We start from the raw sequence: 26,174 nt of genomic DNA on the forward strand, positions 1-26,174 counted from the left end.
GTACTCCCAGCCTCTCTCTCTTGCCACATGGGCATATGAGTCAGTTCTGGTGAAATGGGACTCAACAAAAGTCTTCTAGGAGCTTCTGGAAAGATTTTGCTCCTCAATAACAAGAATGATGCCAAAAGAGAGCTGCCTCTTTCTTGCAGTGTTTAGATTTCATTAGGTGGTTGGGTGATGCTTTAAATACTGCTAGCCTTCTAACAGCTTTGAAGGAGACATACCACTATGTTGAGGATGTCAGAATGGGAAGACAGAAAGAGCTTGGATCTTTGAGAACAGTGCTGAGCAGCAGAACTTATCCCCTAAATTATGAGGACTCATTCTGTGAGTACACTAAATGCTAATTATTCAAGCCAATTTTAGAAGACAATTTTGTTATTCGTAGCGCCCCCTCCCCCACAAAAAAGCTCAGTTCCCTCATATTAAATTAAGAGGTTAGGGTTAGGTTAACGTTAGGCTAGCTACATGTGGCTACTGAGCCCTTGAAATGTAGCCAGTGCAACTGAATAACTGAATTTTCTATATCATTTTAATTTATTTGGCTTTGCCCAGGGCACTCAGGCAGAGCAGGCTCCAGCAGCCAGAGAACATTCGCAGACAAAGAATTCCAGGAGGTTTAAGCTGTTGAAAAGTCAGTCTGGTGCTCATGGAAATGGGGTGATAGGGGACACCAACAAAGCTTCCCTCAGCTACCTCCCAAAATAGCATATAAATGTCAGTTTAGGCCATTTGACTAGCTACTGCCTCAGGAGCAGAAGCCCCCCCTCCCCAAAATCATTATTATGTGTAAATAAACAACCAAGACTTGATTTATTCAATGTTCATATATTTTCTAGCCGAAGTAGCCATTCCTCAAGATATTTTCTAGAGGCTCAGGAAACAACATTCTTTTCATAATTATAAGATGTTATTTGCTATTTTCACCACATTGACATTTTCACTAATGGTGCAAAACAAAGGTGAATAAATCTGCAGGACCTATCATGATCAGAGGTACTGGCTGTAAACTAGTAGTCACTGTATCCTTGACCACCATGTAATTGTGGCTGGGGTGGGGGTGGGGCAGCATGAGTTTCACTTAAGAATGAACTAAATAAAGCAGTACAAGGAGATCCAACCAGTCCATCCTAAAGGAGATCAGCCCTGGGTGTTGACTGGAAGGACTGATGCTGAAGCTGAAACTCCAATACTTTGGCCACCTGATGTGAAGAACTGACTCATTGGAAAAGACCCTGATGCTGGGAAAGATTGAAGGTGGGAGGAGAAAGGGACGACAGAGGATGAGATGGTTGGATGGCATCACTGACTCCATGGACATGAGTTTGGGTAAACTCCGGGAGCTGGTGATGGACAGGGAGGCCTGGCGTGCTGCGATTCACAGGGTCGCAAAGAGTTGGACACGAGTGAGCAACTGAACTGAACAGAAAAAGTCTTAGTTTTATCAAATTAGCTCTTAAAAACGCCAGGTTTAAAAAAAATGAAATGAGAAGCAGACAAAAAGCATTTTTGCTACACACCAAAGCACATGGTTGTTTGGAGGATAAGCACTGGTGCAACTGTACTGTGAGCTAAACTAGTTGTTCATAATTTCCTGGAATCACATTTTTACTTGAAGTTTCAACTGACAAATTATGATTATATTCAGCCTTGAGTATCTGATAGGCATTTCCTCAAAAATGATTATGTAAACTTGAAACTTGAAGAAAAACAACTGACTGTATTTGTTGTGAGTGGTAAAGTTTGTTCTCAAGCCAAAACAAGAATTTTGGAAAAATGTTTGTGTCAGAGATCTTGACACCCACCCAATGATAAGATTGATGATGATATTGACAGATATTTATAATAAAATGTGTCAATATCTGAAAGATCTACCTAACTTATTAATCAATATTTCCCAAATGAAAAACGTGCAATGTACAAAACCAAGCATAGATAAAAAACACACTCAAAGCACAAGCCTGATCAATGGATGTAACATAACTGAATACAAAACATTCACTGATGTGGATTTTTCAGATACCACGCTGCAGATGACGATTAAATAAATACAAATTGAAACTTTTTTTGTTTTAGTTAAAGAATGAAATGTGAAAATGTAGCCAGTCAGTCAGTCAGTTCTCTCGCTCAGCATTCCAGGATGTCTGGCTCTAGGTGAGTGATCACACCATTGTGATTATCTGGGTCGTGAAGATCATTTGTTAAAAAATTCCTGTGTTGTACTAAAGAAGACCATCAACAGTCATCCAAACAGGCTATCAAGATATATCTCCCTTTATGGACTTATCTATGTGAGGCTAGAGTTTTTTCCACTCCAACAAATAACAACAGATTAAATGTAGAAGCTGCTACAGGAATCTAGTTCTCTTTTACTAAGTCAGACATTAAGGAGATTTGCCAATTTTCCAAATATTTTTGTTGGTTTTGAAAATTGTTTATTGACATTAAAACATTTCTTAATATTGATGACCTGTAAAGGGTTTACTGTTACTTTAAAAGGAATTTAACAACTTTTATTAATTTACCAGCTTTAATTTTTACATAGTATATATTGAAATATATAAGTATCAACACATGCACATAAGCTATTATATGTAACAAAAACTCTCTGAGGTCTCAATAATTTAAGAAAACAAAGGGTCTAAGATCCCATAGAGGTTTCAAGAATTATAGACTGTTGTTATTGTTGTTCAGTTGCTAAGTCGTGTCCAATTCTTTGCAATCCTACTGATTGTGGCACACCAGGCTTTGCTGTCATTCACTGCCTTCCGGTGTTGATTCAATCAAATCCATGTCCCTCAAGTTGATGATACCGTCCAACCATCTCATTCTCTGTCACCCCCTTCTCCTCCTACCCTCAATCTTTTCCAGATTTAGGGTTTTTTTCAATAAGTTGACTCTTTACATCAGGTGGTCAAAGTACTGGAGCTTCAGCTTCAGCATCAGTTCTTCCAATGAATATTTAGGGTTAATTTCCTTTAGGATTGACTGGCTTGATCTCTTTGCAGTCCAAGGGACACTCAAGAGTCTTCTCCATCACCACATTTCAAAAGCATCAATTCTTCAGTGCTCAGCCTTCTTTATGGTCCAACTCTCACATCCATACATGACTACTGGAAAAATCATAGCTTTGACTAGATGTACCTTCATCAGCAAAATGATGTCTCTGCTTTTTAATATGCTGTCTAGGTGTTTCATAGTTTGTCTTCCAAGGAGCAAGTGTATTTAATTTCATGTCTGCTGATACAGTCCATAATTATTTTGGAGTCCAAGAAAATAAAATCTGTCACTGTTTTCACTTCTCCGCCATCCATTTGTCATGAAGTGACAGGACTGGATGACAAGATCTTTGTTTTTTGAATGTTGAGTTTTAAGCCAGATTTTTCATTCTCCTCTTTCAGTTCAGTTCAGTTCAGTCGCTCAGTCGTGTCTGACTCTTTGTGACCCCGTGAACTGCAGCACACCAGGCCTCTCTGTCCATCACCAACTCCTGGAGTCTACCCAAACCCATGTCCATCGAGGCGGTGATGCCATCCAACCATCTCATCCTCTGTCGTCCCCTTCTCCTCCTGCCCCCAATCCTACCCAGCATTAGGGTCTTTTCCAATGAGTCAACCCTTCGCATGAGGTGGCCAAAGTATTGGAGTTTCAGCTTCAACATCAGTCCTTCCAATGAACACCCAGGATTGATCTCCTTTAGGATGGATTGACTGGATCTCCTTGCAGTCCAAGGGACTCTCAAGAGTCTTCTCCAACACCACAGTTCAAAAGCATCAATTCTGTGGCACTCAGCTTTCTTCACCATCCAACTCTCACATCCATACATGACCACTGGAAAAAACATAGCCTTGACTAGACGGACTTTTGTTGGCGAAGTAATGTCTCTGCTTTTAAATATGCTATCTAGGTTGGCCATAACCTTCCTTCCAAGGAGTAAGCATCTTTTAATTTCATGGCTGCAATCACCATCAGCAGTGATTTTGGAGCCCAAAAACATAAAGTCTGACACTGTTTCCACTGTTTCCCCATCCTCTTTAACCCTCATCAAGCAACTCTTTGGTTCCTCTTTGCTTTCTGCTGTTAAGAGTGGTATCATCTGTAAATCTGAGGTTGTTGATATTTGTCTCGGCAATCTTGGTTCTGGTTTGTGATTCATCCAGCCTGACATTTCTCATGATGTACTGCACAGAGAAGTTAAATAAGCAGGGTGACAGCCTTGACGTACTCCTTTCCCAATTATGAACCAGTCTATTGTTCCGTGACCAGTTCTAACTGTTGCTTTTGGACCTGCATACAGGTTTCTCAGGAGGCAGCTAAGGTGGTCTGGTAGTTCCATCTCTTTAAGAATTTTCCACAGTTTGTTGTGATCCACACAGTCCAATGCCTTAGTGTAGTCAATGAAGCAGAAATAAGACCTGGAATTCCCTTGCTTTTTCTGTGATCTAACTGATGTTGGCAATTGATCTCTGGTTTCTCTACCTTTTCTAAATCCAGCTTGTATTATCTGGAAGTTCTCAGTTCTTGAACTGTTGAAGTCTAGCGTGAAGGATTTGGAGCATTACTTTGCATGTGAAATGAGTGCAGTTGTACTATAATTTGAACATTCTTTGGCATTGTTCTTGCTTTGGGATTTGAATGAAAACTGACCTTTCCCCGTCCTGTGGCCATTGCTGAGTTTTCTAAATTTGCTGGCATTTTGAATGCAGCACCCTAATAGCATCATCTTTTAGAATTTGAAATAGCTCAGCTAGAATTATTCCACTAGCTTTGTTGATAGTAATGCTTCCTAAGGCCCACTTGACTTCACACTCCAGGATGTATGACTCTAGGTGAGTGACCACACCATCGTGGTTATCTGAGTCATTAAGACCTTTTTTGTATAGTTCTTCTGTGTATTCTTGCCACCTTTTCTTAATATCTTCTGCTTCTGTTAGGTCCTGTGCCATGCCCATCTTTGCATGAAATGTTCACTTGGTATCTCCAATTTTCTTGAAGAGTTTTCTACTCTTTCCCATTCTATTGTTCTCCTCTATTTCTTCGCATTGTTCACTTAAGAAGATTTTCTTATCTCTCCCTGCAATTCTCTGGAACTCTGCATTCCATTGTTGTATTTTTCCCATTCTCATTTGTCTTTCACTTCTCTTATCTTCTCAGCTATTCGTAAGGCCTTCTCAGACAACCACTTTGCCTTCTTGTATTTCTTTTTCTGTGGGATGGTTTTGGTTACTGCCTCCAGGACAATGTTACGACTCTCCATCTATAGTTCTTCATGCACTCTACCAGATCTAATCCATGAATCCACTTGTCATCTCCACTGTATAATCATATGGGATTTGATATATGAATGGTCTAGTGGTTTTCCCCACTTTCTTCAATTTAAGTCTAAATTTTGCAATAAGGAGCTGATGATCTGAGCCATAGTCAGCTCCAGGTCTTGTTTTGCTAACTGTACAGAGTTTCTCCAACTTTGGCTGCAAAGAATATAATCAATCTAGTTTCAGTATTGAGCATCTGGTGATGTCCATGTATAAAGTCATCTCTTGTGCTACTGTAAGAGGGTGTTTGCTATGACCAGTGTGTTCTCTTGGAAAAACTCGGTTAATCTCTGCCCTGCTTCATTTTGTACTCCAAGGCCAATCTTGCCTGATTCTCCAGGTATCTCTTGACTTCCTACTTTTGCATTCCAATCCCCTACAATGAAAGGACATCACTTTTTGGTGTTAGCTGTAGAAGGTCTTGTAGGTTTTCATAGAACCATTCAACTTCAGCTTCTTTGGCATTAGTGTTTAGGGCACAGACTTGGATTATTGTGATGCTGAATGGTTTGCTTTGGAAACAAACAGAGAGCACTATGTCATTTTTGAGACTGTACCCAAGTACTGCGTTTCAGACTCTTTTGTTGACTATGAGAGCTACAACATTACTTCTAAGGGATTCTTGCCCACATTAGTAGATATAATGGTCATTTGAATTAAATTTCCCCATTCAGTCCATTTTAGTTCAACTGAAAGTGCTGTACTCAATATGCCAGCAAATTTGGAAAACTCAGCAGTGGCCATAGGACTGGAAAAGGTCAGTTTTCATTCTAATGCCAAAGAAAAGCAATGCCAAAGAATGCTCGAACTACTGCACAATTGCACTCATCTCACACGCTAGTAAAGTAATGGTCAAAATTCTCCAAGCCAGGCTTTGGCAATACTTGAACCATGAACTTCAAGATGTTCAAGCTGGTTTTAGAAAAGGCAGAGAACCAGAGATCAAACTGCCAACATCCGCTGGTTCATCGAAGAAGCAAGAGAGTTCCAGAAAAACATCTATTTCTGCTTTATTGACTATGCCAAAGCCTTTGACTGTGTGGATCACAATAAACTGTGGAAAATTCTTAAACAGATGGGAATACGAAACCATCTGATCTGTCTCTTGAGAAACCTGTATGCAGGTCAGGAAGCAACAGTTAGAACTGGACGTGGAACAACAGACTGGTTCCAAATAGGAAAAGGAGTACGTCAAGGCTGTATATTGTCACCCTGCTTATTTAACTTATATGCAGGGTACATCATGAGAAATGCTGGGCTGGAAGAAACACAAGCTGGAATCAAAATTGCCGGGAGAAATATGAATAACCTCAGATATGCAGATGACACCACCCTTATGGCTGAAAGCAAAGGAGAACTAAAGAGCCTCTTGATGAAAGTGAAAGAGGAGAGTGAAAAAGTTGGCTTAAAGCTCAACATTCAGGAAACTAAGATCATGGCATCCAGTCCCATCACTTCAAGGGGAATAGATGGGGAAACAGTGGAAACAGTGTCAGACTTTATTTTGGGGGGCTCCAAAATCACCGCAGATGGTAATTGCAGCCATGAAATTACAAGACTCTTACTCCTTGGAAGGAAAGTTATGACCAACCTAGACAGCATATGAAAAAGCAGAGACATTACTTTGCCAACAAAGGTCTGTCTAGTCAAAGCTATGGTTTTTCCAGTAGTCATGTATGGATGTGAGAGTTGGACGGTGAAGAAAGCTGAGCACGGAAGAATTGATGCTTTTGAACTGTGGTGTTGGAGAAGACTCTTCAGAGTCCCTTGCACTGCAAGAAGATCTAACCAGTCCATCCGAAAGAAGATCAGTCCTGGGTGTTCATTGGAAGGACTGATGTTGAAGCTGAAATTCCAATACTTTGGCCACCTCATGTGAAGAGTTGACTCATTGGAAAAGACACTAATGCTGGGTAGGATTGGGGGCAGAAGGAGAAGGGGACGACAGAGGATGAGATGGTTGGATGGCATCACCGACTTGATGGACATGGTTTTGGTGATGGATAGGGAGGTCTGGTGTGCTGCGATTCATGGGGTCGCAAAGAGTCAGACACAACTGAGCGACTGAACTGAACTCTTAAAATGTCAATGCTCACTCTTCCTACTTACTTGACCATGTCCAACTTGCTTTGATTCATGGACCTGACATTCCATTTCCTATGCAATATTGTTCTTTACAGCATCAGACTACTTTCACCACCACCATATCTGCCACTCAGCATCATTTTCGCTTTGGCCCAGTTTCTTCATTCTTTCTGGAGCAATATTTCAGCTCTTCCCCAGTAGCATATTGGACACCTACTGATCTGGGGGGCTCATCTTACAGTGTCACATCTTTTAACCTTTTCATACTGTTTATGGGGTTCTCAAGGCAAGAATACTGAAGTGGTTTGCCATTCCCTTCTTCAATGGACCATGTTTTGTCAGAACTCTCCACCAGGTCCCATCCATCTTGGGTGCCTCCTGAACAGCATGGCTCAGAGCGTCATTGAGTTACCCAAGGCTATGAGTCATGTGATCATTTTGGCTAGCTTTCTATGATTGTGGTTTTCATTCTGGAATCTGTGGGATTGTAGTTCTTGCTTCTTTCTGCCTTCTGATGGATGAGGTTAAGAGGCTTGTGCAAGCTTCCTGATGAGAGGGCCTGGCTGTAGGGAACACTGGGTCTTGATCTCATGGGCAAGGCCATGCTCAGTTCACTTCAAGCTCAGTTGTGTCCGACTCTTTGCGACCCCATGGACTGCAGCACGCAAGGCCTCCCTGTCCATCACCAACTCCCGGAGCCTACCCAAACTCATGTCCATTGAGTCGGTGATGCCATCCAACAATCTCATCCTCTGTCGTCCCCTTCTCCTCCCGCCCTCAATCTTTCCTAGCATCAGGGTCTTTTCAGATGAGTCAGCTCTTCACATCAGGTAGCCAAAATATTGGAGTTTCAGCTTCAACATCAGTCTTTCCAATAAACACCCAGGACTGATCATCTTTAGGATGGACTGGTTGGATCTCCTAGCAGTCCAAGGGACTCTCAAGAGTCTTCTCCAACACCACAGTTCAAAAGCATCAATTCTTCTGTGCTCAGCTTTCTTTATAGTCCAACTCTCACATCCATACATGACTACTGGAAAAACCATAGCCTTGACTAGACGAACTTTTGTTGGCAAAGTTATGTCTCTACTTTTTAATAAGCTGTCTAGGTTGGTCATAACTTTCCTTCCAAGGAGTAAGCGTCTTTTAATTTCATGGCTGCAGTCACCATCTGCAGTGATTTTGGAGCCCAGAAAAACAAAGTTGGCCACTGTTTCCCCATCTATTTGCCATGAAATGATGGACCAGATGCCATGATCTTACTTTTCTGAATGTTAAGTTTGAAGCCAACTTTTTCTCTCTCCTCTTTCATTTTCATCAAGAGGCTCTTTAGTTCTTCACTTTCTGCCATAAGGGTAGTGTTATTTGCATATATGAGGTTACTGATATTTCTTCCGCCAATCGTGATTCCAGCTTGTGCTTTATCCAGGCCAGCATTTGTCATGATGTACTCTGCATATTAGTTAAATAAGCAGGGTGGTAATATACAGCCTTGACGCACTCCTTTCCCAATTTGGAACGAGTCTGTTTTTCCACGTCTGGTTCTAACTGTTGCTTCTTGACCTCCATACAGATTTCTCAGGAGGCAGGTCAGGTGGTCTGGTATTCCCATTTCTTTAAGAATTTTCTACAGTCTGTTGTAATCCATACAAAGGCTTTGGCATAGTCAGTAAAGCAGAAGTAGATGCTTTTCTGGAACTCTCCTGATTTTTCGATGATACAATGGATGTTGGCAATTTTGGTATCTGGTTCCCTGCCTTTTCTAAATCCAGCTTGAACATCTGGAAATTCACAGTTCACGTACTGTTGAAACTTGGCTTGGAGAATTTTGAGCATTACTTTGCTAGCGTGTGAGATGACTGCAATTGTTTGGTAGTTTGAACATTCTTTGGCACTGCCTTTCTTCGGGATTGGAATGAAAACTGACCTTTTCCAGTCCGGTAGCCACTGCTGAATTTTCCAAATTTGCTGACACATTGAGTGCAGCACTTCCACAGCATCATCTTTTAGTATTTGAAATGGCTCAACTGGAATTCCATCACCTACACTAGCTTTGTTCGTAGTGATGCTTTCCAAGGTCCACTTGACTTCGCATTCCAGGATGTCTGGCTCTACGTGAGTGATCACACCATTATGATCATCTGGGTCGTGATCTTTTTTGTACAGTTCTTCTGTGTATTCTTGCCACCTTTTCTTAATATCTTCTGCTTCTGTTAGGTCCATACCATTTCTGTCCTTTATTGAGCCCATCTTTGCATGAAATGTTCCCTTGGTATCTCTAAATTTTCTTGACAAGATCTCTAGTCTTTCCCATTCTATTGTTTTCCTCTATTTCTTTGCATTGATCACTGAGGAAGGCTTTCTTATTTCTCATTGCTGTTCTCTGGAACTCTGTATTCAAATGGGTATAGCTTTTTTTTTCTCCTTTGCTTTTCGCTTCTCTTCTTTCACAGCTATTTGTAAGGCCTCCTCAGACAGTCATTTTGTTCTTCTGCATTTCTTTTTCTTGGGGATGGTCTTGATCCCTCTCTCCTGTACAATGTCACAAACGTCCATCCAAAGTTCGTCAGGCACTCTATCAGATCTAGTCCCTTAAATCTACTTCTCACTTTCACTGTATAATCATTAGGGATTTGATTAAGGTCATACCTGAATGGTCTAGTGGTTTTCCCGACTTTCTTCAATTTAAGCCTGAATTTGGTAATAAGGAATTCATGTTCTCAGCCACAGTCAGATCCCGGTCTTGTTTTTGCTGACTGTATAGAGCTTCTCCATCTTTGGCTGCAAAGAAAAAATCAATCTAATTTCAGTGTCAACCATCTGGTGATGTCCATGTGTAGAGTCTTCTCTTGTGTTGTTGAAAGAGGGTGTTTGCTATGACCAGTGCGTTCTCTTGGCAAAACGCTATTAGCCTTTGCCCTGGTTGATTCTGTACTCCAAGGCCAAATTTGCCTGTTACACCAAGTGTTTCTTAAATTCCTACTTTTGCATTCCAGTCCCCTATAATGAAAAGGACATCTTTTTTGGGTGTTAGTTCTAAAAGGTCTTGTAGGTCTTCATAGAACTGTTCAACTCCAGCTTCTTCAGCTTTACTGGTCGGGGCATAGACTTGGAGTACCATGACATTGAATGGTTTACCTTGGAAACAAACAGAGATCATTCTGTCGTTTTTGAGATTGCATCCAACTACTGCATTTCGGACTCTTTTGTTGACTATGATGGCTGCTCCATTTCTCCTACGGGATTTTGCCCACATAGTAGATATAATGGTCATCTGAGTTAAATTCACCCACTACAGTCCATTTTAGTTTCCTGATTCCTAAAATGTCAACGTTCACTCTTGCCATCTCCTGTTTGACCACTTCCAATTTGATGGGAAGGCTTGATTCATGGACCTATCATTCCAGGTTCCTATGCAATATTGCTCTTTACAGCATCGGACCTTGCTTCCATCACCAGTCACATCCACAACTGGGTGTTGTTTTTGCTTTGGCTCCGTCTCTTCATTCTTTCTGGAGTTATTTCTCTATGATCTCCAGTAGCATATTGGCCACCTGCTGACCTGAGGAGTTCATCTTTCAGTGTCTTCTCTTTTTGCCTTTTCATACTGTTCATGGGGTTCTCAAGGCAAGCACACTGAAGTGGTTTGCCATTCCCTTCTCCATTGGACCACATTTTGTCAGAACTTTCCACCACGACCTGTCTTGGGCATGGCTCATAGTTTCATTGAGTTTGACAAGGCTGCTCAGTAAATCTTTAATCCAATAGTCTGCTGATGGGTGGGGTTGTGCTGCCTTCCTGTTACTTGTTTGGCCTGAGGCAACCCAGTCCTGGAGTCTCCAGGCTCTATGGTAGCACTTTTGAAGACCTCCTAAAGGATGTAGCCAACATGGGCCTCCCTGCACTACTGTGGCTTGTGTCCCTGTCCCAGTGGTAGGGCACTGCTGTCCCCATCCCTGCAGTGGACCCTCAAACACTTACATATTTTTAATATGCAAAAGAGATCTGTAAGATCTACTATAATTTGGCATTAATACAGAGTTGATTTCAAATAGAAATAAAGATGTTACACTGAATAATCCTTACTCTCCCCTGACCTCCTGTCCAAAAATAGGGCAATTGGAGCTGGGAGCAAAATCTCAAAATTAAGAGGTCCATATAGGGATCATACTAATCTCACTGGTCTCATTATGTTGCAATTTCAACCCAGTGGTCACATGCTTTGTGCTTAGAAAGATTCTTAGGTGGTTCTCAGACTATATTGTGCAAAAAAAAATAAATTGTAAACACTATACAAGCTGATACACCAATTGCCCTCTTTTCTTCTTATCCTCAACAAACATCCTGGATGTCTGTGTTACTCTAAACACAATTTTACGTGATTACCTTCAATATCAATTCCCAAAAACTGTACTTGAGGGCTACGTTTGCTGTCTGATAGCTGCCCTGCTCCTATGTTCTCACTGTGGTTCACACTCTCATCAGTTTCTGTCTAGATCATCAGAATAGTATTCTAACTGGTCTCCTCACTTCTGTCCTGGTGGTAATCCAATGAAATTACTAATACTTGTCCCGAAAACTAGCTCAGATTATATCACCACTGTGCTCAAAAATATTAAATGTCTATAACTTTAAATTCCCAAACTACTTGATTTAGCATCTACAGTTCTCTATGATCTGGCTTCAACTGGCCACTCCTATGTCATTTCTCTATTACTTGCCTGTAAACCCCACAAACGCTACTTTTGCTCTCCTGAACCAGATCCAGGCTTCGTAGCTTCACCCTGATTGTCTTACCCTTCTGCCTGCAGTTTCTGACACATCAGTTCTCCCTTCAGCTCTCATTCATTCAAATTGCTAAACACCATTCAAGAGCCAGATATAATCACCTATTCCACCAAGCTTCCCATGATCTTCCAGCTGGAAATAACTTCTCCGAAAATTTTAGCTATGCCTCTTGTTTGTGTTCATAACACTTCCACCCTGCAACACTGTTATCCTGAAGGCATATATCATCTTCCTGGTTAGACTGAAAGAGCCATATGGAAGTTTTGTGCATTTATGTGACTCATTAACTCCATACTTTGACTTCATCCAACATGAAGACTTACATACAATGGACACCCAATCAGTATTTTTTCAGTGAATTGAGTAGTCTTTTATAAAATATTTATTCAGAATTCTCAAATGCAGAATGTAGAATCTACCTAAAAAAATCATGCCATGATCTACAAATAATCTATCTCTTTGGTTTTGTTGGTTTACAGTTATTAGCATGAAATTTTTATGTTTCTGGCACATACCCACTTCTGCAGGGAAGTTCTCACCCAACATCTGATGTTAAAAGCTTTTTAAAAAAATATATATACAACCAAACTTCACTTTGTTTATTGCTCAGTCTTTCTCAGAGTTCTGTTTTAATATCTGGAAATGTGAAGCCATGATGCAGCATGTGCTAAGGCACTGAAATAAAGCCATAAGAGCATTACTCTATGCTCACTGTGATCCGTTTTGATCCTAACCTATTTGAGATTCCTTACTCTGTTCTGACAGCCAACAGAACCAGCAATCATGAGAAATTGAAAGTATGAAGAGAAAACACTGTGAGAATAGTTCTTGGGAAAATGTTCCCTTCTGTGTTCCTGTACAAGCCAAGGGCTGACTCCCTAGAAGACCCAAAACCCCCAGGGTGAACACGATTTGCAAGGCTCCAAATAGAAAGCAGCAAATTCCTGGGCTATTGGCATAACACAAAAAGTAAAGCACATTTGTAAATAGTATTTTGGAAATCTGGTGGCTGGACTAGAAAAGCTAGTATGGCAACAATTTTGTTGAAATTGCCATTGACCAAAGCAACCAATTGGGGAAAGTCAAAATAGGAATGTTCTGGCTGCAGTGGAAGATGTTTGTTACATACTCAGGGTGAAATATGATCCTGTAATACTGTGGAAATGCTATTGCATTCTAGCACGACTTGCTGTTTCACCCTTACCACTATTTCTTTTTATTGCAGACTTTAACTTACCAACTACGTGACAAAATTGACAGAGGCAAAGTGGAGCTCCAGATTAACACAAATTCACAGCCCACAGAAAAAGTTTAAAACCACAGAGGATGAGCCATTAGATAATAATAAATAATTAAGAGTCACAGATTATATAAGCCTTGGCTCTCAAAGATAGATTATCAGTTTCTCTAATGACAACTTCTCTATGATTAATTTGGCCCAAAACAAGTTATTACTATATAACCGACTCATGTAACAAAACCTTCAGAGAATTCTACCTAGTCTGCAATGCTTATTTGATCCCACCCACATTTACACTTTTTTGACACACTCTGTCATTCTTGATGGTAATGCTTACCACAAATCCTAAAGTTAAAGTTCTCCTTTGTGGACTATTCCTTTGGTTCTATTAGTTGAGACCTTATTGATTACAGAACGACAGCCAAGATCCATAAAATAGTGAACAAAGGCACAGTCTAGCCTTCAGGAGAATGATGCCAATGTTTAACTTAACAATGCGCAAAAGATGATCCTTGACTTACTATGGTTAGACTTACACTTTTTCAGCTTCACAATATTGCAACAGTGATACACACTCAGTAGAAACTATACTTTAATTTTAAATTCTGATCTGTCCCTGAGCTGGTAACATGCCATATGAGACTCCTTTCATGATACTGGGCAGCGGTAATGAACCTGGACTCCCAGTCAGATGTAAGATCAGGAGAGCAAACAACTGATACACTCACAACTATTCTGTACCCAGATGAGCATTCTGCTTTTCACTTTCAGTATAGTACCAAAAAGTTACATGAGATGCTCAATACTTTATTATAAAATAAGCTTGTGTTGAGATGATTCTGCCCATCTGCAGGCTAATGTAAGTGTTCTGAGTACATTTAAGGTAGGTAAGGCTAAGCTGTGCTGTTTGGTAGGTTAGGTGTATAAAACGCATTTTTGACAATAGAATTTTCAATTTACGATGAGCTCATTAGGATATAACCCTTTGGTAAATTAAGGAAGATCGGTACATTATAATTTGAATTATGTAATTAACAAATCAATGTGTTTTACAAATCATAAATAAATATGGACAGCTGTTAGCTTAGGGATCAGACATATTCCAAAACTTTCAGAAGGTTCCAATATTTTCAGACTTTGGTACACAATTTTCCTTGAAAACACAGCAATGCACTGGCATTGGGTTCAATTCTGACAAGCAGGCCAGCTCTGATAGAGAGTACAACAGTAGAATAACTAACAATATGGACTCTGTAGCTACTGGGTTTGAAACCCAATTCTGCCACATGTCACCTTAGTGACCTTGGATAATCATTTTAATTATTCTAAGTCCTTTCCCTTTCAGTGAAAGGATTCTAGAGATTAAATGAGCTGACTCATTTAGTATAGTGCTTGGAATATTCCCAATGTTCATTAAGTGTTAACTATTATTTTCTTATTATTATCTGGCCACCATTTAAGCCTGTAACTTATTGGAATACTAAACAAACCTTAGTTCTAAGATCTGATAGTAAAAGCCTACCAGGTGCTGGAAGAAATAGGCAGAGGAGGATAACAGATTTCTGTGTCGATATGTTTCCAATACATCCAATTTTATAAAAATAAGCCAAGTTTTTACTGGGAATGCATACTTTCCTCTTTTCCAGTAACTTTTAAATTCTATATCCTACCCTTCCTGCAGCCCCTAGTACTTTCTACTCCTCAATTTCTTTCTACCCCATGGATGTCCAGATTTGTTCTTTTCAAGGCCAAAATAGAGGTTTCTCCTGTTGAGATGAAAGTGCACATTCCTTCAGTTAGATTTTCAGCACAACAGTGCGATTAATCAATTTAACATTAAGGTGACACTCTCACATATTTTATGTGAAAAAAACCAAATTGATCACTAATACAAACTGAGCTCTTCTGTGAGACTTGATGTATGCAAGCCTGACATATGGAATACACACACATGCACACATATACACACACACACACACAGAGCTATTACTACCCTATACATGTCCCTCCCTTTTGCTATAAAGGCACAGATGATCACAAATCACTGTACTTTCCAGTGGCTCACGTGGCTGCACTAGTGAGAGCTCAAGAAGTATGTATAAGTTAAGGGAGGGCTGCTATTTGTAGGAAGTGCTACTTTTGATTTTGACAAGGACTCCTTTTAAATAAAATGTAGCTAGATTATGAACAGGAACAAAAGCAAACAAATCTCAGCACAAAATGGACTCTTTTCCCCTCAGGCATTCAACTATTTATATAACCTTCTTTCTCACAGTTTTTCCATAGTTTTTACATACAGATACCAATTTCACTAGGTACTATGTCCATAGCTTGATACATCAACTTTGCTAAAAACTCCCAAGCTCCTCCTTGCTTGGCAGGTTCACCACTGTGTCTCCAAAGGTCAGTGCAGACTCTAGCACAGGGCAAGTACTCAGTATCTGTTGACTAAGTCAATTAATAAGTGAATGAGAATGAATATGTAGGTAATTTGCCCATGGATATAAGTAGTCTCATATTTCAATATAGTTTAAAACACCCTTCCTCACTCCCTCCCTTCCTTTCAAAATTCTTGTCTGAAATACTCATCTCTCTGAGCTTCTTTCTAAAGTAGAGCAGTCCCTTTTTGTCTCTTCTCTGAAATAGGCATGTCTTCTGTGCTTGGAACTGCCAGTGTAAACGGGAAAGCAGTGATAGGATCATTCTACTCCAAACAATTTCAAATGAATGGTCTCTGTATCCAAAGCTGGAGGAATGAATGAATCAATAAAATGTTATCTTAAGGTAATCAGACTTCTTTTTTTATTAATACACAATTACTATATATTAAAACAAGAATAGCCCACCACATCATATATATTACTAAACAGATTTCTTCACATGCAACTATATTAATAAATCAATAATTGCCAACCTTCTATCTTTGATGCTATGACATATCTCCAATTATGTCGAGAGGCAAGTGGCACACTCAAAATGAAATTAATTTTAATTAATTTTAAAATGTAAATGTGTATGGGAACAGAGGGTTACACAAAATACAGTGTCACAGCATAATAAAAAGATTAGGAATTAGTGCACTAGTCAAAGAGAAGACAAAGAGCCTGAAACATAGCCTGAAGCTGAGCATTTCATCTCTAAATAGTTTCCCATAAAGAATACACTCAAAAAGAAAGAGAGAGAGAGTGCAATTTAAATAATCCTAAGCCTACTATGAGGGCTTCCCAGGTAAAGAATCCACCAGTTAATGCAGGAGATGAAAGGAATGCTAGTTAGATCCCTAGGTCGGGAAAATCCCCTAGAGTAGGAAATGGCAGCCTGTTCCAGTATTCTTGCCTGGAAAAATCCCATAGACAGAGGAGCCTGGTGGGCTACAGCCCATGGAGTCTCAAAGAGTCAGACACGACTGAGCAAGCACGCGTGCACACACACACACACAAGCCTATTATATTCTATCTAGATTGGGATAGTTAAAGACTATATTTGCCAGAAAACAGACTACATGAAAAGAAACATTTATTAGGTATCCAGCATGGTCCCACAATGCTGAATTTTCTTAAAGCCTTGATTTAGGTTGGGACTTAATTTTACAGTTGCCTAATGAGGACATATCACTCCTTTCACGCTCTTCTTATTCCAGGTAAGTGAAAACAATGAAAAGGGTAGATACATATAAAAGTACACTGATCTGACTGATAGGATCAGGATCCTTAAAGAAAAAAAAAAATGGCAAAGCCATTTTTCAAAAACAACAAAAATGCACTGTCCATCTAACCTTGATTCTTTGGTTTGTATCCTTTAAGATTATTCTCTTCCTTAATTAGAAAAATGATAGTCTTGCTAAAAACATCAAGAATCAGTTCATTTCATCAAATACATGCACATACACACACACACACACAAAAACTCAGTTTTAGTACACAAATCAATCTAAGGGCATATATCCTTATAAATAATGGATGTTTAAGCAACTATGTCTGTACAACAATGGGAAGCATTAAGAGAAATGACCCGTATTTTACATTTCCATAAATCCAGGGGCCACATTTTCTCTTTTTTATACTTGCCATAATGAAGTCATAGGTACTCAATAAATGATTTTTAGATTTACATAAGGAGAGCTCTGTTAGGAACAGCATACAGTTGTCCCTACATCAATAGCTAAAGCCTTACAGAAACATTAATGGTAACCCCTTAACATATGTGGTAGGTATCCTCCAAGATGACCCCTAGTGATCCCTACCTTCTGGTATTGTCTCGTTTGTGTAATCACAGCTCCTGGAGTGTGGGTTGGTCTAGTGCTTCACTTCTAACCTACAGATGTGGTAAACGTGATGTGATGTCACCTCCATGATTAGCATACAAAATATTACAACTTTTGTCTTAATAGCAGATGAGGTCTCCTGCTTTCTTGGTTTGGACTCTTTTCAGTGAAGTAAACTGTCATGTCAGAGAGGCTCATGCAAGGAACTGAGGACATCCTCTGGCCAACAGGTGGCCAGGAACTGAGACCCTCAGTCTAATCACATCCCAGGAACTGAAATCTGTAAACAAAATTCTAGCTTAGAGGAGGATCCTTTTATGACTCATATCCCATTATATGGATATACCATATTCTGTTTATCCATTCATCTGCTGTTATTTTGGTTGTTCCTAACTTTGGTCCACTGGAGAAGGGCATGGCAAACCACTTCAGTATTCTTGCCTTGAGAACCCCATGGACAGTATGAAAAGGCAAAAAGATAGGACACTGAAAGATGAACTCCCCAGGTCAGTAGGTGCCCAATATGCTACTGGAGATCAGTGGAGAAATAACTCCAGAAAGAATGATGGGATGGAGCCAAAGCAAAAACTATACCCAGCTGTGGATGTGACTGGTGATAGAAGCAAAGTCTGATGCTGTGAAGAGCAATATTGCATAGGAACCTGGAATGTTAGGTCCATGAATCAAGGCAAATTGGAAGTGGTCAAACAGGAGATGGCAAGAGTGAATGTCGACATTCTAGGAACCAGCAAACTAAGATGGACTGGAATGGGTGAATTTAACTCAAATGACCATTATATCTACTACTGTGGGCAAGAATCCCTTAGAAAAAATGGAGTAGCCATCATGGTCAACAAAAGAGTCCGAAATGCAGTACTTGGATGCAATCTCAAAAATGACACAATGATCTCTGTTTGTTTCCAAGGCAAACCATTCAATATCACAGTAATCCAAGTCTATGCCCCGACCAGTAACGCTGAAGAAGCTGAAGTTGAACAGTTCTATGAAGACCTACAAGACCTTTTAGAACTAACACCCAAAAAAGATGTCCATTTCATTACAGGGGACTGGAATGCAAAAGTAGGAAGTCAGGAAACACCTGGTGTAACAGGCAAATTTGGCCTTGGAGTACAGAAAGAAGCAGGGCAAAGGCTAATAGAGTTTTCCCAAGAGAACGCACTGGTCATAGCAAACACCCTCTTTCAACAACACAAGAGAAGACTCTACACGTGGACATCACTAGATGGTCAACACCGAAATTAGATTGATTATATTCTTTGCAGCCAAAGATGGAGAAGCTCTATACAGTCAGCAAAAACAAGACTGGGAGCAGATGAACACCTTATTGCCGAATTCAGACTTAAATTTAAGAAAGTGGGGAAAAGCACTAAACCATTCAGGTATGACCTAGATCAAATCCCTTATGAGTATACAGTAGAAGTGACAAATAGATTTAAGGGACTAGATCTGATAGACAGAATGCCTGATGAACTATGAACAGAGGTTCATGACATTGTACAGGGGATAGGGATCAAGACCATCCCCATGGAAAAGAAATGCAAAAAAGCAAAATGGCTGTCTGAGGAGGACTTACAGATAGCTGGGAAGAGAAGAGAAGTGAAAAGCAAAAGAGAAAGGGAAAGATATTCCCATCTGAATGCAGGGTTCCAAAGAATAGCAAGGAGAGATAAGAAAGCCTTCTTCAGCAATCAATGCAAAGAAATAGAGGAAAACAACAGAATGGGAAAGACTAGAAATCTCTTCAAGAAAATTAGAGATACCAAGGGAATATTTCATGCAAAGATGGGCTCGATAAAGGACAGGAATGGTAGGGACCTAACAGAAGCAGAAGATATTAAGAAGAGGTGGCAAGAATACACAGAAGAACTGTACAAAAAAGATCTTCACGAGCAAGATAATCACAATGGTGTGATCACTCACCTAGAACCAGACATCCTGGAATGTGAAGTCAAGTGTGCCTTAGAAAGCATCACTACGAACAAAGCTACTGGAGGTGATGGAATTCCAGTTGAGCTATTTCAAATCCTGAAACATGATGCTGTGAAAGTGCTGCACTCGATATGCCAGCAAATTTGGAAAACTCAGCAGTGGCCACAGGACTGGAAAAAGTCAGTTTTCTTCCCAATCTCAAAGAAAGGCAATGCCAAAGAATGCTCACACTACCGCACAATTGCACTCATCGCACATGCTAGTAAAGTAATGCTCAAAATTCTCCAAGCCAGGCTTCAGTAATACATGAACCGTGAACTTCCAGATGTTCAAGTAGGTTTTAGAAAAGGCAGAGGAACCAGAGATCAAATTGCCAATATCCGCTGGATCATCGAAAAAGCAAGAGAGTTCCAGAAAAACATCTATTTCTGCTTTATTGACTATGCCAAAGCCTTTGACTGTGTGGATCACAAAAAACTGTGGAAAATTCTGAAAGAGATGGGAATACCAGACCATCTGACCTGTCTCTTGAGAGAAACCTGTATGCAGGTCAGGAAGCAACAGTTAGAACTGGACATGGAACAACAGACTGGTTCCAAATAGGAAAAGGAGTACGTTAAGGCTGTATATTGTCACCCTGCTTATTTAACTTATATGCAGAGTACATCATGAGAAATGCTGGGCTGGAAGAAACCCATGCTGGAATCAAGATTGCCAGGAGAAACATCAATAACCTCAGATATGCAGATGACACCATCCTTATGGCAGAAAGTGAAGAAGAACTAAAGAGCCTCTTGATGAAAGTGAAAGAGGAGAGTGAAAAAGTTGGCTTAAAGCTTAACGTTCAGAAAACTAAGATCATGGCATCTGGTCCCATCACTTCATGGGAAATAGATGGGGAAACAGTGTCAGACTTTATTTTGGGGGGCTCCAAAATCACTGCTGATGGTGATTGCAGCCATGAAATTAAAAGATGCTTACTCCTTGGAAGGAAGGTTATGGCCAACCTAGATAGCATATTTAAAAGCAGAGACATTACTTTGCCAACCAAAGTCCGTCTAGTCAAGGCTATGGTTTTTCCAGTGGCCATGTATGGATGTGAGAGTTGGACAGTGAAGAAAGCTGAGCGCCACAGAATTGATGCTTTTGAACTGTGCTGTTGGAGAAGACTCTTCAGAGTCCCTTGGACTGCAAGAAGATCCAATCAATTCATCCTAAAGGAGATCAGTCCTGGGTGTTCATTGGAAGGACTGATGTTGAAGCTGAAACTCCAATACTTTGGCCACCTCATGTGAAGAGTTGACTCATTGGAAAAGACCCTAATGCTGGGAAGGATTGGGGGCAGGAGGAGAAGGGGACGACAGAGGATGAGATGGTTGGATGGCATCACTGACTCGATGGACATGGGTTTGGGTCAACTCCGGGAGTTGGTGATGGACAGAGAGGCCTGGCGTGCTGCAATTCATGGGGTCGCCAAAGAGTCGGACACGACTGAGCAACTGAACTGAACTGAACTTTTGGCTACTGTGAATGGAGCTGCCCTGAATGCTGATGTACAAATTTTTGTTTAAACACCTGTTTTCAATTCTTTTGAGTATATTCCTAGGAGTGGAATTGCTGGGTTATATGGTAATTCTATGGTTAACTTACTGAGGAAAAAGTGTGGTATTTTTTTTTAAAGTCTCTAAGTAACAGATAACTAACGTGAAGTGAAAAATTAATTTGCAGCCATGCACAGAAAATTTCAATATGTGGACTAATAAACTAAAGGATGAAAAACTTAACAACTTAACTTAGGTCTTACTTGCAAGTCATTATTGCTATAGTAAACAGCATCTACTACATTCCCAAAATACTTCTTTCAAGGCAAGATTTAAAAAAACTGTTATGAAGACTTCATACTTGTCATATGCTGTGCTATGCAATAGTATCCAGACAAGAAAATGAAAAAGACATGGTCTCTGCCCTCACAGTGCACAGATCTCCAATTCAGAATTATCGCTGCTCATATTCCCCAGAACTCTTTCTTCTCACTTTTCACATCCTCTTTTGGAACATCTTTACTCACACTGTCTCAGCTACCTCTAATAGCATAAAAACCATAAATTCAAATGCTCTCATCTAATTTTCTCCTAAACATTGGTACCCTTATTTCTTACAGTCTATCATATATTCCCTTCTATATGTTTCCCAGGTATTTTTAACTCAACTTGTCCCCAAACAAACTCATTCTTACCATGCATTCTTTTCCAAACCAGCCTCTTTGATTCCATGTCTGGGGACTGGCAGTCAACCAAACTAAGAATCTGAAAAGTCATTCTTAACCCCTTATCCCTTATTCCTAATAATCAGTCATCAACCACCCACATTTACCCCCCAGTGTAACTGTCAAGCTCTTGGAGACTTTGAAATCCACCATGGATTCTTCCTCTGGCTGTTTTTCCAACACTCCAACTACGGCATACCTAGAAAAATCCAATGTACATTTCAAGTCTAAACCCAAACATCATCTCATTGTGAGGGCTTCTTTATTCATTTTAACAAAATTGCTTTCACCATCCTTTGTGATCCTAGAGCAACCTATATATACTTTTAGTGCTGGGATATGTATAACAATACTTGTGTTTTGAACATTTTCAATTCTTTATGACTGCTCTGTACCACTCTGTACTTATATTCTGACTCTTCTAGATATTTTGGTGAGCTCACATAGGAATAAGCATATAATCTTCACTTGAAGTCATGTCTGTTGAATTAAAAATAGTCATCTGATTTACACTGTTCATTAAGTCAACTAACAAATATTTACTGAATGACTTCCATGTACCAGACTCAGCATGGAACAATGAATATACAGTGGTAAACTAGCTGGACATGGACCCTGCCTGACTCATGAGCTCACAGTCCAACAGGTCACTGAGTTGATAATATCTTTATGACACCATGTTATTTAGGCTTTAACCTACTTCTTAGGAACATGCTATTTCCCATCAGAACATATTTACTCTTCTGTTTCTTAATGTAGTAATAAAAATTGGAAAGTTAAATTTCTTTTCGATGAATTGTAATAAAATAATTTCATTTCCAGTGTCATTATCACTGCACTAAAAACAAAACAAAATTCCTCCTTGCAGTCTCCAGACATATGACTGTATAATATTTTAAACATTTATAGGATGCCTCAACCATCCAGAACACAACTAAAAACTAGAAGCCATGGGGCAGCCAAGAGAAATGTCCTCAAATTAACATCTTAAAGCTCACATGCTTAACACTCCAAAAAGTCCCTGAGGCCCACACAGAAATCTAGCCTAGAAAAAAATATGATCACACTTAGCTTCTTGGCTTTCTGCTCAGAGCATATTAGAAGTAGTAAATCATTATGTGGGAGATGGAGGAGAGATAGAATCCACCAGAGACAGGCACGTGGACAGTAGCAAAGAGAAACAGTTACAAAAGAGACTAAATCAAGAAATTATAAAAAGGAAAAGAGAAGATGAGATCAACAACAACTAAAGGAGAGAAAACAAAGGCAAAGAACAAATAAAAAATGTAGCAGTTCAGATTTAATGCAGCATGGAATAGCCACCCTGCCCTTTTGATCATATTGTAGGGTTTCTGATGCTCATCAAGTAAATGACGGATTATACTCCTAATAATTTCATTTATAATTACGGAAAATTTTGAGCATATACTAAGTAATCAGAAAAGTATGATGAACATCACCACTCAGCCTTTACAACCATCAATTCTGTCCAATCCAGTTTCATCAAATTCCTCCTATGTTATTTTAAAGCAAATTTCAGATATTACATAATTTCATCTGTAAATATTTTAATATATATCTCTACAAGATACGGATTCTTTTCGAAAACATAACCAAAATACCATCATTACATCTAAAAGAAATCAACAAATCTTTTATATTGTCAAATATCCAGCTGTTCAAATAACATTTTAGTGATAACAATATAGCTCCAGGTGTCTCCAAAATATCCAAGTGAAAGGTTACTGTGAAAGGCATAGTATACTAGGATTTCTCAATCTTAAAATCAAATCATAAGGTTTTTAAACCATTATCAGTATTAAAATGTCTTAAAATATTACATGAAATATGTTTTTATAGTCTTAATTAATGCCATTGGTTAAATGTCAAGAGAGATAGAGTAAGTGCTCTGAGAAGTACCCTTTGTTGGTGCAACAGCTAATGAAGATGGAACATTACCAAATTACAGTACTGCTGCTGCTAAGTAGCTTCAGTCGTGTCCGACCCTGTGCAACCCCATAGACGGCAGCCCACCTGGCTCCCCCGTCCCTGGGATTCTCCAGGCAAGAATACTGGAGTGGGTTGCCATTTCCTTCTCCAACGCATTAAAGTGAAAAGTGAAAGTGAAGTCGCTCAGTCGTGTCGGACTCTCAGCGACCCCTTGGACTGCAGCCTACCAGGCTCTTCTGTCCATGGGATTTTCCAGGCAAGAGTACTGGAGTGGGTTGCTATTGCCTTCTCTGAAATTACAGTACTGTGTATTTTAAACTTGTTTATTTGACCAAGGAAGTCCTTTTTATAGAAAAAATAATCTGTTAGGGTAATTTTGTTTACAGTCTACAATAGCTCTTTCACACTGGAAGAATGATAATTTGATTAATTATTGTTTCAGAGCCATACACTAGTTTCCTGAAAGAACTGGCAGAGAAGGGATATTTACTTCTTGGGAAAACTATAGGTAATCTTGAGAGAGTTTCATGTCAAAATTAAGCTGCATCAGTACTGAGATATAATTATTCAAAAGGATCACAAAATCAAAAGCAAGCTGGATAAAGTGAGTGTAATAATGCACATACCAAGAAACCGATAATTTATCTGTGGTAAACCACGGTCTAGGTAGGAAATTAAGCAACCTGGGACGGGTAGATTGTCATTTCTTCTAACAATTAACAGCTATGGTTTTGAAGGAAAAGTAAATAAATGGGAGTCTTGACACATGAATTGTGAACTGGAAACATATGCATTACATGTAAAAATAATCTACGCATGTAGAGGGGAGGAGGTGGTTTGCTTGGCATAAAGCTCAAAACATTGTTAAACTGAAATCTGAGAGAGAAAATATGCCTTGATAAAATCTTACCTTCTTCCTAACCAGGATGTCTGTGAGAAAAATGACAGATGTACTAAAATATTATAGCTATTGGGATGTCTAGTGAGGCTTGGGACATAATCTCCCATTTCTTGTCATCCCCTCTATCAGTAAGCAGTTTCTGTTTATCCCAATATACTAAATAATATAATTTTCCTGTGTCTGAGGATGTGGAAGACCTAGGTGAAAAAGAGTTTATCCTGACATTCAAATATCCTGATGGTTTGACCCAATTAAACCTTCCTAACCTTGAATCTTTCCACATCATTTATGAGAGCTTTACAGTGGCCAAAATGCCCAGCTCACATTTTTGCCTTAAACCCATCATATTCCCCACATGTGACTATCTCTTCTAATGACTGGTTCTTCTGGGACTCTCCTTTCTGCCTATCTTATCTCTGAGGATAATCTATTCCTCAGGTCCTGCATTGTATGCTGCCTGCATTCAGCCACTCCTTGTACTGTATTTGTACATAATCCTTTGCCCACCGAAGAGCCCTACAGTAGTTTATTATCTGTGATTTTTGGCTGGCTGTTTTTTTGGCTACACAGTGCAGCTTAGAGGATCTCAGTTCCCTGACCAAGGACTGAACCGGGGTCACAGCAGGGAAAGCCCAGAATCCTAACCATTAGGCCACCAGGGAACTCCCCTATTATCTATAGTTTTTAATGTCATGTGTAGCTTTCTATTTTATCCTGTTGTTACTTACACACACAGTTTTTAGTTTTCTAACTAGAATTAAAATTCTTTGATAGCTAAGTGTACTTTGATAGCTAAAATTCTTTCAGCAAGTATACTCCAGCAAACATTTCTGAGTACCTTCTAGGTGCCAAGTACTACACTAGGTGCAGAGAATATAAAACTAATGTGGCTCCACTCTCACTAGATTTATGTAGCACTGTTCTTAAAGTTGTAGCCAATAAAATAGGGCAGAAAACTGATGTCAAAGATGTAACACTGGAAAAGAGACAAAACAGTCATTACTTGCAGATGATTACCGCATATCTACAAACCTTAGAGAATTAACTGGAAAACTTAGAACTAATAATATGACTCCATAAGGTGATTACAAACAAAATTAAAATGTTTAAAGTATCTTTTTACTACTATGTTAAAAAACAAAATTTAAAATCCATGCAATAACAATAAAATATGCTTATTTGGGGAAAAAACTCTAAAATGTGTATGTATCACACACACACACAAACATGCTTGTATCATATTTCTAGAAGGAAGGACGAAATATAATAAACAGTTCAATTCTTTCCAAATTTACTAATGAGTTTAATATATTACCAATCAAAATCTCAAGGGAATTTTTCAATTCCAAAATTCACTTGGAATAACTGGCATATAAAAATAGCCATACTTTAATGGCAAAATGATACAGAAAATT

The 26,174-nt window shown here is 39.4% G+C and overlaps 1 protein-coding gene and 1 long non-coding RNA gene across 12 annotated transcripts in view; one reads left to right on the plus strand and one right to left on the minus strand.

The window, feature by feature from the left end:
- ARL15 (ARF like GTPase 15) overlaps positions 1 to 26,174 on the minus strand; it is a 632,366-nt gene that overhangs the window by 402,857 nt on the left and 203,335 nt on the right. The gene's annotated exons all lie outside the window — the stretch shown is intronic.
- LOC145516541 (uncharacterized) lies at positions 4,624 to 11,843 on the plus strand. The gene is made up of 2 exons (XR_014061464.1): positions 4,624 to 6,051; positions 9,398 to 11,843. It is a non-coding gene; the product is annotated as an uncharacterized LOC145516541 (long non-coding RNA).

This window comes from Giraffa tippelskirchi, chromosome 8 (assembly GCF_054371585.1).
Source record: "Giraffa tippelskirchi isolate mGirTip1 chromosome 8, T2T-mGirTip1v1.2.pri, whole genome shotgun sequence".
In the NCBI taxonomy this organism is placed as follows: domain Eukaryota; kingdom Metazoa; phylum Chordata; class Mammalia; order Artiodactyla; family Giraffidae; genus Giraffa; species Giraffa tippelskirchi.